Genomic DNA, 13,613 nt, shown 5'->3' with positions numbered 1-13,613 from the left:
ACTTGTAGTAGTACGGGCCCATACTACCTGCCACATCTACCCATACTTTCCACACCAAGCGTCCCTGATTTTCTAAGTAATTTCTCAACCTACTCGATCACCATTCCCATTACACATGCTCGCTCTCTAGCGAATACTAACCTCTAAACAACGTACTCATCGGATTAGAATTACTCTCTAGGTTCTCACACTTCACTGCCATCAGCTGCTGAAGAACTCCTCGTGATGCCAGCCATCTACCTCCTGAATATCGTCATATTCACTTAGTAGCTGACTCCCATCATTCGAGAGTTCCACAAAGTACAAAGCAACCAGCATTCGGGCATCAAATAACCAGTACATGAAACCACTCTAGCACACCACTCCACTCGTTCTTCTCATAACTCAAAAGGTATCACCGAACTCAAGCAATCTTACCTCTCGTGGATCTCTAGCTACTCTCTCAGTAGATTCCTCAAATGCTCGTCTAGGTATCTCTCCTAGATCACTCCTCGACTCAAGACTCCCTCTAAAAGATTCCTGCTACTTACTTCTACTCAGCACATACAGAGCAAATAACAGATAATATCAATTAATAGCATCCCCTAGGCTAAGGCATCATGAATCAGGAAACTCTAGCCCTAATTTCTGAAATACCTAGCCTATCATCTAGCATGCAGCTCTAATATCACATAAATATCTCATATACAAACAAATAATTGTATTTTAGGAAATCATCGTTCGGGCTCTGGCTGATTGTACACACTGCTCCATCTCGTTTTCTCTTGAAAACGCTTACTCGTTTTAGATAAATCATTTCTTTTTAGAAAATTTTCTCAAATCCTCAGTTTGAGTTCTGACCTACCCAAGAGCACATCTGAATCCCTCAAACCAAGGCTTTGATACGAACTTGTAACACCGTAAATTTTCGCACAATTTTTTTATTTTTAAAATCACATAAATATCATCAACACATCTCACAAAATCCCAATATATCAATTATCAAAAACACGTGTTCATAATTATTTGAATAAAATCCAGGATCCTCAAACACAACTCCATCTCGTGTGTACAATCAAGCACGCGCCTTCCTATGATCCTGAGAAGTACCCGAAACATATAACACAGTAAGCATGAAGCGTAGTGAGTTCCCCAAAATACCACCCACATCACATAAGCCTCTCATGGCTATACCCAAATAAGACCCTCTGGTCAATGTGTCTCAGTGGGCCCTCCGGTCCCACAACTCGGGTGGACCCTCTGGTCCTAACTCAATAAGCTCAGAATAATACACAGTATAATTCACAAATCATAAATCAGGATATCACAGTACTCAATATAAACACATAGGATCAACATATACACAGGAAAATATAACAACATAAGTCACAAAGATAGTATGCACAGTAACACATCTCGCAATATACACAAACAAGACCCTCCGGTCAATAATGTATTAAGACCCTTCGGTCAACAATGCACTAAGACCCTCCGGTCAACAACACCAATAAGATACTCTGGTCAATAACACCAACAAGACCCTCCAGTCACACATAAATTACCACACAGGTAAGTATAGTGAGAAGACTCACCACGGATGGCAGACATATCCTATAAATGCTGCTGTTGTACTCCGACTTCTAACACTGAGCCAAACCCACAATTAATCCCATTAGGATCTAAGACCAAACCTTCACATATATTAGGTCTAAATATGGTCCACCAACTCGACCCATAAATAACCCAAGCCCATTGGGCTCACCAAGGCCCAATACCAAATGGGTCCTCAAAGGTCCACTAATGGCCCAACTATGTGTTAGGTTTTGAGCACTATAACACTTCCTAAGTGCACATGCAACCCTAAATGATTTGGATCTAAGTTTTCTCTAATTATACATACAATTTGTTTTTCCAAAGCATTCACCCTAGCTAGCATACAATTGAAGCTATATAACAAAAACTTTAGTTGGATGCTTACCTCTTGTGTAGGATGGAGTTCTTGACCTTTGAAAGATTGAGCACCTCAAGTGTGATGCCTCTAATGGTTCACAAACACCAATATGCAAAGAATAGCTTCAAGAGAATAAGTTACTTGCTTCTAAGGTTGGTGAAACCGATTTTGGTGCATGAGAGGGGGTTTATATAGTTGTGGCAAGTGCTAGGGTTGCACTTTGTAAACCCTAATGATCCATGACTTTTAATTTCCTCATGCTCCATGGGTTTAACCTCCATGGACTATCCATGGACCATTTCATAGGTTTAGCCCAACTTGCATAAACATGGATCATTAGCCAACACTTATGGAACCATTGATTTACATAATCAATCCCTCCATATTTAATTAGTTTCTTTTGACCACAAAATGAATTCCAAATTAATTCTTGGACAATACTAATTAAATAACCATATTAATATATTATACTTATAATATATTAATAATTCATAAATAATCTTATTCTCCTAAAACCATCCTATCAAATTGCACTGGTGAAGGCAACCCAAAAGGACCATGCTACAATCGGGTCAAGTACATCCAATTATAGTTATGGGCTTAGAAACCAAATCCAACAGTCTCCCACTTGGATAAGTCTAATAACTATAACTGTTCATGTGATTTCAAGATCCGACTTAACAATCGTAAGCTTCCAAAAGCCGTTGTCGAACTATGACGTAGTCAGTGACGCATCCTTTAGATAAGGGATAAGATACACCTCTGTTCTCAAGATATCAGCCGGACAAATACATGGAACAATGTCATACTTATTGTCTGGCAGTTTGTTTCCAGATTTCCAATTTGTCTGACATAGAACATAACTGAACACATCAAATTAGTTCTGACCGGGCCCGACACATAAGTCAAAACAGAATCATCGAGGGGCCCAGATATCGCCTTTAATCCTCTTAGGATAAAAAGGAACAGATAAACTTCGACACTATATGCTTGTACTAACTATTCATTAAATCATGCACAACGACACGTTTTATAACATCAAGTTACTGATGCGTTTTCGTGCCATCAATGCACGACCAACTCATAGTCAACAACTCATATATTTTGGGTTGAAGATTATATGATATTATCATCTCACAATCACTCGTGATAAACTCCATGAAGTGATTCAGGTGAGTGTGGGTTGAATCCAATACTCAAATCTTATTTCAGAAGCACTCATGAATGGTGTAGCAAACCTGTTGCAATGCCTAACTCCTTAGACAATCATACAATCCAACTCATGACAGTCTTGATTCATACCTACTTCCAATGTATGATCGACGGTGGATAGTTTGAATAAATTTTATTTATTCTGGAAGTCAAAACATGCAAAGTGAAATAATAGTAAATAATTGACAAAAGACAGTAACTTTACTAGTAAATAAAACTCCTTTTATTCAAACATCAATTACAATTTAGCTATTACAAGTTTCGATTTATCTAATTACTAAAACTAATATCATCCTTTAGCCCAATGTCCCTTGCATGCTGCAAGTGCTTGACCCTAGTCAGTCCCTTTGTAAGAGGGTATGCTGGGTTTTCTTCTGATGATATCCCCTTTACCACGAGGTTCCCTTCTTCTACTTGATGTCTTATGAAGTGGTACTTTCTGCCAATATGTCTAGATCTTCCATGATCTCTTGGTTCCTTGGTTAAGGCAACCGCCCCTTCATTATCGCAGAAAATTGCCACAGGCTCCTTTATGGATGTAATAACTCCAAGGTCTCTGATGAAGTTTTTCAACCATATCGCCTCCTTTGACGCTTCGCTTGCTGCTATGTACTCTAATACGCACGTTGAATCAGCCACAGTCTCCTGCTTGGAACTTTTCCATGTCACTGCTCCTCCATTTAGGGTAAATGGATTTCTCAAGCTTACACACTCTATTAGGGTACTTTGCATCAACAAAACCCTCTGGCCGATTCATGTAAACATCCTCAGCCAACTTTCCATTAAGGAAAGCGGTTTTGACATCCATTTGCCATATTCCATAATCATGAAATGCAGCAATGGCTAGCATAATCCTTATAGACTTAATCTTCGCTACTGGTGAGAAGGTCTCATCATAATCAACTCCCGGAGTTTGAGTATAACCCTTCGCAACTAGTCGCGCCTTGTATGTGTGTACATTCCCATCCATGTCGGTCTTCTTCTTGAAGATCCATTTGCACCCGGCTGTCTTACAGCCCGATACATTATCAACCAAGTTCCAAACTTGATTGTCATATATGGATTGAATCTTGTTGTCTATAGCCTCTTTCCATTTGGCAGACTCAGGGCCTGCCATGGCTTCCCTATAGCAGTTAGGTTCATCTAAATTAACCAGTGTACTATCACTGATCAATGTATCACCTTCTGCAATAATATGGAAACCATAATAATCAGGTGCATTCCTAACTCTAGTGGAACGCCTTAGAGGTACAGACTCTGTCACACCCCCGGACCACGAATGGCGGAAACGTCCGAGGGAGGCTGACTTCATGTGTAGTATCACGACAACGAATGCAATAATTATCAAAGTACATACAACTATTCATATATATATATAATCGAAAAAGTTACACAATATGCAGCCGTTACATGTTTCAAAATCGATTACCATATGAAATAAATATAGTTCATTGAACACCGAAGCGTCCAATTTCCAAAAGCCTGCGGTTATCTTATCTAAATGATTACCTGAGAATAAAAGTACTTTTGAAAGAGTGTCAACAAAAAGGTGGTGAGTGCATAAGATTTTGATTGTAGTGTTTGAATACCTTTGTTTGTAGTTGTGATGCCTGATCGAGAAAACCCAGTATTTCCCTTAATAAAAATGATGCGCAGTCTCAAATTCCAAGACTGCGGGGCGTAAGTAAATTGTTGTTCTCATGAATGTTTAAGTGGTTTAATTTTGACGTAAAACCCATATTAGAAATGGACTCCCGTAAACTTTATGTTTCGTTAACTCCCTATGTGAGTCGCTATAACCATGCTTAAGACTTAGTGCCCTGCTACGACGTTCTTCGGACGTCGGAAATGGTATGACATTTGTCACCCCGGGCCTGCCAGCCGAGCTGTTGCATGCAGCTTGGGTACGGGGCGTCACTCCCGATATAGATCTATACACAACTATCACGCTCTCCCTACAAGAGACTCTGGTTATAACTGTTCAGGATTTTACCAGCACTCTTAAGACTGCTATGAAGAGATGTATCAAAATTTATGTTAACGAGTTTACGTGTAGAGAGTGTATGCAGAAACCGAGTTTCCGTAGTGAAATTTGTATCAACTTGTATTTGTATCCGAAGTGTAGAAATTTCATAAACCGTACCTTAGTACTGTTTATCATATATGTTGTGTTGTTTGGAAAAATGAGTCCTTTTCATGCATATCAAAGTATCGCGTTGCTTAATAATTTAGTGTCACACAAACATAGAATAACCATATAGTTATACACTTTGCTCAACGTATTACAAAGTGTACATTTGTTGAAATAGTTTAGTAATCTTTAGTGATTAATTGAAGGTAGTAACTTGTATTCTCCCCCAATAAAACTTATTAAAACGAGAAAAGGTAGGGTTATGAACTCACCTTAAGTGATTCTTTAGGATTTTGTCGTGAAGGAAGAGTGGTTCCTGAGTTGGCACAACTTGAAGGAGGAAGTACTCGATGTGTCACAGTTCCTAATACGATAATGACGGTATTAAATCAGATTTCGGAAATTTGTACGATGAGAAATGGAGTACTCAAGAGTGGAGGAAGAAGAAAGAATGAGATGGCTTACCAAAAGCAAATGGATTTTTGATAACTTCCTGGAGATCTTCGAGTTTTTAGAGAGAAATGAGAGACTCTAAAGGTGCGTTTTTGAAGGAAGTTTATGGGGTTTTATAGGTAGAGATTTAGAATCCTAATGAGTAGATTTGGGCAGGTGAATCTGATGGAGTGTTGGAGAAAAGATTTTAATTACACTAGGTATCATGGGAATAGTGCCCAAAAGTAATTATAGAGTGGTTATGGGGATTAGGTTGTGTCATAACTTTATGTGGAAAGTCAACCGTCCCCTGGGAATATTTTAGATAAAAGAAAATATCTTAAATTAAGATTTTCAAGGACGTAATTAAAATCGGCGGTTTTCAGCCATTGGTGTCGTGTTTCGAAGTTTGAAAGGTGTTGATCGAAGTCGGGGAGGTTTAAATAGGGTCGTTCAGGGATCCGGAATTATCTATGCGTCCGAGTTGTTTTTGAATCCGGGGTCACTAAGTGGATTCCGGAGTGGTCTCGTCATTCCGGAGCCGTGACGTGTATGACTGCAGATTCTTCTCAGGGTGCGTTGGTTCTGGATCGGGCTTTTGAGTGTGTTTAAGGCGTTCCGGACTTAGAGGTTCCTTCTCAAGTCGTGAGATTGAGGCATACTTGTAGTAGAAATATTAGTTCATAAGACTCCGGATCGGAAGTGAATTGGGTTATGATTAGAAATGATCTGAAGGTGGGGTGGGATTGAGAATAGTCTGAATCGACCGTAGTGGGCTAGTTCAAATGCGGTTTTGGACTAATAGTGAGTTCCGGGCCCAATTGGTCTTGAGCCACTGCAGTCTGGACCGAAAGGAGTTTCGGTCGACCAATGGTTCCGGTGTTTGATAGGAATTAAGAGACTTTGTTTATGTACGTTTACAGGTACAAGCCTTGAATTGCGGGGTTTTGACTCCCCGTTATGATTCGTTACGGTTACTACACACCCCCAACGGCTGTGTAAACAGTGTTTCTATTGTGTTGATTCAGTTGCTTACCCAAAAGGGTTTAGTATTTAGGAACGCAAAGTCTTCAAGTGATTTCGTGTATTAATACACTGTGATTGTACATGAGTGATTATGGGAAAATTTCATTAGATAGTTACATGCTAGGTTTTCAGTCTTTCGACTCGTTGTTTTCGTTTGACTAGTTCTTGACTTTTGACCCGCAGTTGACGGTTGTCACATTATCCCCCCGTTAGAGGGAATTTCGTCCTGAAATTGCACTCAGAGGGAAAATCCTTCAAGAGTTGGGGAATAGGTTCGGTTATTTCTGTCGCATTTTATCTTCGCGTTCCCAGGTGAACTCAGGTCCCCATTTAGCGTTCCACCGGACCTTCACAATGGGGATACGACTTTGTTTCGTTCTTTTGATTTCTCGGTCCATGATCTCTACCAGTTCTTCTATTAAGTGGAGGCTCTCATTGATTTCGATCTCGTCGAACAAGATGGCTAGGGTCTCATCGGACAAACACTTCTTTAAGTTGGATATGTAAAAGACGGGGTGTATGTTTTGAAGCTCCTGCGGCAACCGCAATTTGTATGCTACCAGACCGATCCGTGCGAGAATCTCGAATGGCCCGATGTACCTCAGATTAAGCTTTCCGCGTTTTCCGAAACGTATCATCCCCTTCCAAGGTGAAACCTTCAGGAGGACAAAGTCACCAATCTGGAATTCCAAGGGCTTACATCGCTTATCGGCGTAGCTCTTTTGTCGATCACGGGATGCTTTCAACCTTCCTCTAATTTGGATGATCTTCTCCATTGTTTCTCTTATGCTCTCCGAGCCAGTGAGTGCACTATTAGGGACTTGCCCTTTAGCTAGCTGCGTGTCGCCCATTTCTTCCCAGCATAGTGGAGATCTACACTTACGGCCATAAAACGCTTCGAATGGGGCAACCTTGATGCTAGTGTGGTAACTATTATTATAAGAGAATTCGATCAATGGTAAGTGGGTATCCCACGCTTTACCGAAGTCAATAACACAAGCCCTTAGCATATCCTCCAAGGTTTGAATGGTTCTCTCGCTTTGCCCGTCGGTTTGTGGATGGTACGCAGTGCTCATGTCTAGCCTAGTCCCCAGAGACTTTTGCAAGGACTGCCAGAATCGTGAGGTAAATCGGCTATCTCTATCGGAGATAATGGAAAGTGGTACACCATGCAACCGTTCAATCTCTTTGATGTACATTCTAGTTAGCTTCTCCATCTTGTCAGACTCCTTCATGGGTAGGAAGTGCGCATATTTGGTTAATCTGTCGACGACTACCCAAATGGTGTCAAGACCACCCGTAGTTTTGGGTAACTTGGTTATGAAATCCATTGTGATCCGTTCCCACTTCCACTCCGGTATTTCGGGTTGTTGCAGTAGCCCCGAAGGCTTTTGATATTCTACCTTAACCTTGGCGCAAGTTAAACACTTGCCCACAAAGTTAGCGATCTCGGCCTTCATGTTCGGCCACCAATACATCTTCTTAAGATCCAGATACATTTTATCTGAACCAGGGTGTATGGTGCGAGTCTTATGTGCTTCGGTCATGACCACGTTTCTAAACCCACTGAATCTCGGTACCCAGATTCGGTCTACGAGGTAATATACACCATTTCTCTTGACCTCTAGGTTTTTATCCATCCCCCTTAAGTTTTCGCCTACTACACTCTCCGGTTTCAAGGCTTCTAGTTGTGCTTCCTTGATCTTTGTGGTTAAGTGGGAAAGATGGTAATGGTCAATGATCATACTCGACGGCTCGAGTGTTCTTTTCTACTTAAAGCGTCGGCTACCACATTTTCCTTGCCCGGATGATAACGAATTTCGCATTCGTAGTCGTTTAGCAACTCCACCCATTGTCTTTGCTGCATGTTGAGCTCCTTTTGATTGAGGATATGCTGAAGGCTTTTATGATCGGTGAATATCGTACATTTCGTACCGTAGAGGTAGTGTCTCAAAATATTTAAGGCGAACACCACTGCTCCCAACTCCAGGTCGTGCGTAGTGTAGTTAACCTTGTGTGTCTTGAGTTGTCTTGACGCATAGGTGATGACCTTTCCTCTTTGTATGAGCACACATCCGAGGCCTTGATTCGAGGCGTCGCAATATACTACGAAGCCTTCGGTTCCTTCCGGGAGGGACAAAATTGGTGCACTGCACAAAGCCTGCTTCAGCCTTTAGAATGCGGTCTCTTGAATTTCGCCCCAGTCGAACTTCACATTCTTTTGGGTCAGGGTGGTAAGTGGTTTGGCGATCCTAGAGAAGTTCTGTATGAACCCGCGGTAGTACCCCGCAAGTCCCAAAAATTGTCTGATTTCAGTTGGTGTCCGGGGTGCGGACCAGGTCTCGATTGCCCTGATCTTTGAGGGGTCCACATGTATTCCTTCCCTGCTGACCAGATGGCCAAGGAATCCCACTTTTCGGGTCCAAAATTCGCATTTGGAGAATTTTGCGTACAACTTTTCCGTACTTAGAGTTTCTAGTACTTGTCGTAGATGCTGGTGGTGTTCCTCCTCGCTTCTTGAATAGACCAGAATGTCGTCGATGAAAACAATCACGAATTTGTCTAAGTATGGTCGACACACCCGATTCATCAGGTCCATGAATACTGCGGGTGCGTTTGTCAACCCAAAAGGCATCACTACAAACTCGTAGTGACCGTAGCGAGTCCAGAACGTGGTTTTCAGAACGTCCTCCTCTTGGACCCGCAGCTGGTGATAACCAGACCTTAAGTCGATCTAAGAAAAATAGCTCGCCCCTTGGAGTTGGTCGAATAAGTCGTCGATTCGGGGTAACAGATATCGGTTCTTGATAGTGAGCTTGTTTAGTTTGCGATAGTCGATACACATGCGAAATGATCCATCCTTTTTCTTTACAAATAGGACCGGAGCTCCCCAGGGTGAGAAGCTCGGTTGGATGAATCCCTTGCTCAGTAATTCGTTCATCTGGCTGGATAATTCCTGCATTTCGGCTGGTGCGAGGCGGTAGGGCGCCTTGGCTACAGGGGTAGCACCAGGAATTAAGTCGATTCGGAATTCGACTTGTCGAGCAGTTGGCACTCCGGGGAGGTCTTCGGGAAACACGTCAGGGAAATTGCGGACCTCTGGAATGTCCTTGATGTCTTTTACTTCTTGTTTCTTATCCACGACATGAGCTAAAATGGCACAATATTCCTTGCGGAGATACTTTTGGGCCTTGATACAAGAGATAAGTTGGAGTGCCGAACTGGGTTTGTCGCCATAGACGACGAGAGTTTTGCCAATATGCAGATTAAGGCGAACGACCCTTTCGTAACACAATATGTCGGCACGATTTGATCTCAGCCAATCCATACCGATGATGACGTCGAAGCTTTTTATTGAGATCGGCATTAAATTGATTTCAAAGGAGTGGTTGTCTAGAGTGAGGGTACACCCTTCGTAAATGTGGTTAGTATTTTCTATCTTTCCATTGGAATTTCTACGGTATATGTATTATTTAGTGGTTGCGGACCTTTCCTAAGTAAGTGTTTGAATTCGTGACTCACAAAGATCCTTTCCGCTCCGCTATCGAATAATATGCAAGCATAAGAGTTTTCGAGAAGAAACGTATCGGCAACCACCGTGGGGTCTTCTATTGCCTCTCCATGTCCTATGGCTAGGACCCTTCCTACACCACCAGCATTGGCGTTCTTCAACTTTGGGCAATCTATCCTGAAGTGTCTCGTCTCACCGCAGCCATAACAGGCTCGGCCTATTCCGATGTTGGTGTCTTGGTTGGTCAGTTGGATGGGTGCCTTGCAGAAACGAGCCGTATGCCCCTTCCTTCCACAGTTGTTGCAGTGTACATCCCGACAGGGGTCGTGGTGGTGGAAGTTGCACTTGTTACATTTGGGGAGGGTTCTGACGTACTGTTTCAGTGGTACCGGAGCATCATGAGTGGTTGCGGCATGAACGACCACAATCTGTTGTTTCTTAGAGGCATCTTGAATGGATACGTTCTTGTTGTTGCCCCAAAACCTTCGTTTATTGTTTCCCTCTCTGGCTTGTTCGGATGAGGTCGTTGCGACATTCTGGCTGGTTCTTTGGTCTATGAGTCTTTGCGCTAACTCCTTAGCAATTTCGAAGGTAGGGGGTCTTGCGGATACTATATTTCCCTGGATCTGGGGTGACAGTCCCCAGATGTACCTTTCCACCTTTCTTGTCCTCTGGTGAGACCATTCTGGGGCACAGCAGCGCCAGATCGTTAAATCGTGCGGTGTAGGATGCGAGGTTGGCGCCTACCATCCGAAGGTTCCAGAGTTCTTGTTCCAGCTTTTGAACTTCGCCCCTCGGATAGTACTTTTTCATCATCATAGTCTTCAGGTCCTCCCACCAGATGGAGTTTGCGACCGGAAGCATCAATGTCTTGACATGGCCATTCCACCATGTAAGGGCACGTTCAGAAAAGGTGCAAGCCGCGAACTTGACCTGGCTTGCCTCCAGGCATGCGCAGATTTCGAATACGGACTCAGTCTTCTCGAACCACTACATCAAGGTGATAACTCCCCCGCTTCCATTAAAGGATTTGGGTTTGGCATTGGAGAAGTCTTTGTAGGAGCATTCTCGCGAACGTCCCTGTCCTCCTCCCGGGTTAGTGGGATCACTGCCCGTCCCACCAGTGCCTTGGGAGTTAATGTGTGCCATTGCGGCTGCTACAGCTGCGGCTATATCAGCCCGCAGTACAGCTGGGTCAATTTGCGGGGGCGGCAGAGGTGGTGGTGTTGCTGTGGTTGGCCTGGGGTTCTTTTTCGGTGGCATTTTTCTGCCAAAATTTCAAGACGAGATAAGTATAAGTCTCTTAGCAATGGGTATAAAGCAGGCGGTATACTGAACTACTCTACTTTAGTTCCTAATGTATTATGTTCCCGGCTTCAACATGTATGCGAACAATTTATAATATAAGTTCATGAATCCGAATTTACGAATGCCACCGTAGTGCGTTAGTAATATGTTTGTAACTGTGGTTCCTACTTGGTCCTATCCGCAATTGTTCGCCGTATACTTTACGCATATATAACTAAGATTTAGTAGACCTTCGAATATAATGGGTCTGCCCTAGGCCCACTACCAAACAAGGAACATGATCCAAGGCGGACCCACCATTTCTAAATCAGATTAAAGTTTACTAGTCCTTTGAACTTAATGGGTCTGCCCCAAGTCCACAACCAAACAACGAACAGGGCTCAGTGCGGACCCATCATTTCAAAATACCTGATACTTAATTACGTATGCATTCATCATATACCCCAAACAATTGTAGATTCCACCAATTATTACCGTTATGATCGTAGTGGTAGTGCTTCTAATGAAGTAAAATGCATGTTCTTTTCATTGATATAATTAGTACATAGTGTTCTAGGAAAACTCGACCTTAGAGCAGGTCTACATGCAATTAAGTTTCGATAGCAATTAAATCCTTTGACTAGTGCATTCACTTCGTCGCAGGGTTGGAGTTATACATAAAAGAGGGTAGCACCAACGTGTACCCTCAAACCTAATCTATAACAAAACGGGAGTAGTGTAAGCACTACTTATGGCGGTTGCGGTTTTGGCCTTTGATTTCCGCCACCTGACGCTCCGCTTCGGTTAGGCGCCTTTCTAAGGTAGCTTGATTCTCTCGAAGTGTCAGAACTTTAGCTAAGATGCGGCCAACTCCCTCTGGAGGGCCTCAGAGTTGTGCCTGGTCTGTCTGTGTTCTTGGTTCAGTTGCCGCAGTCGGGCAGTGTTGACTTGAGCGACTGCGTTCGTCGCCAGAAGTTGGTGGTATGAGATCCGATCCTGGTCAGCCTGCCGTGCAATGCGACCCACTATAATTGGGAGGGATCTGTTAGCTGGAACCCTTTCGTAGACGTTGTGGAAGTCCCCGCGTGCTCCGAAGGGAGGTCGTTGCCCTTGCTCTTGGCCCCAAAGGTTTAGGGTATCGGCCCAAAGGGGCGCCGGACCCTGAAGTTGTTGTTGTGGTTGGGGCGCGGGGTCTGGGTTCGGGTCATAGACTTCGGGCTCCTCCCCGGAGTCCTCATCCATTTCTTCCTCGTCTTCATCTTCTCCAATATCTTCTCCCGAGTCTTCTTCGGGTTCTTCTTCGAACAGTCCCGTCGGTTCTTCTTCTTCTATCCATTCTTCGTTCTCTTGGTTTGGGAAGTAAGGGTCTCCTGGTAAGTGAAATCCTGCCATGACGTCTGTACGAGAAAGGAGGTAAGAGGTATGCAATGTATATTGCGCTAGAGCAACATAAAAGAAGGTTCCTATAGTACTTTAATCGTTAAGTTCGATTCTTAAAATATTTTCTTGTTGGGATGTTATTAGATTGTGAGGCTTGTCGCTCATCACGGTCATCCCCCGACATACGTTAGTCACATCTCGGTCGAATATAGTTGATCAGGCTATATCCCTCCCAGACCTGATTACATACACCGGGGCATCCCCGTAGCGTGCGACTCGCTTCCCTTGCTTTATAGTTCTCCCTAGGCACATAACTACTCAAACAAGTATGCATGTACTTATACTCCTGGTGGGGTCTACTTCTACTTTTCAAAAGTGTATTTGTACGAAACGTTTACGTCAGAGGGTTTGTTCCAAATGTGTTTATAGTTTGTATATCATATGTGGTTCGATATACTTAGCTCACTATAAACGAAGCTCTGATACCAATCTGTCACACCCCAGGACCACGAATGGCGGAAACGTCCGAGGGCGGCTGACTTCATGTGTAGTATACACAACAACGAATGCAATAATGATCAAAGTACATACAACCATTCATATATATAATCGAAAAAGTTACACAATATCCGTCCGTTACATGTTTCAAAATCGATTACAATATGAAATAAATATAGTTCATTGAACACCGAAGCGTCCAATCT

Source organism: Lactuca virosa, chromosome 4, assembly GCF_052849685.1.
Source record: "Lactuca virosa cultivar CGN04683 chromosome 4, Lactuca_virosa_CGN04683_v6, whole genome shotgun sequence".
Taxonomy (NCBI): domain Eukaryota; kingdom Viridiplantae; phylum Streptophyta; class Magnoliopsida; order Asterales; family Asteraceae; genus Lactuca; species Lactuca virosa.
Note: the sequence above shows the minus strand (reverse complement) of the source record.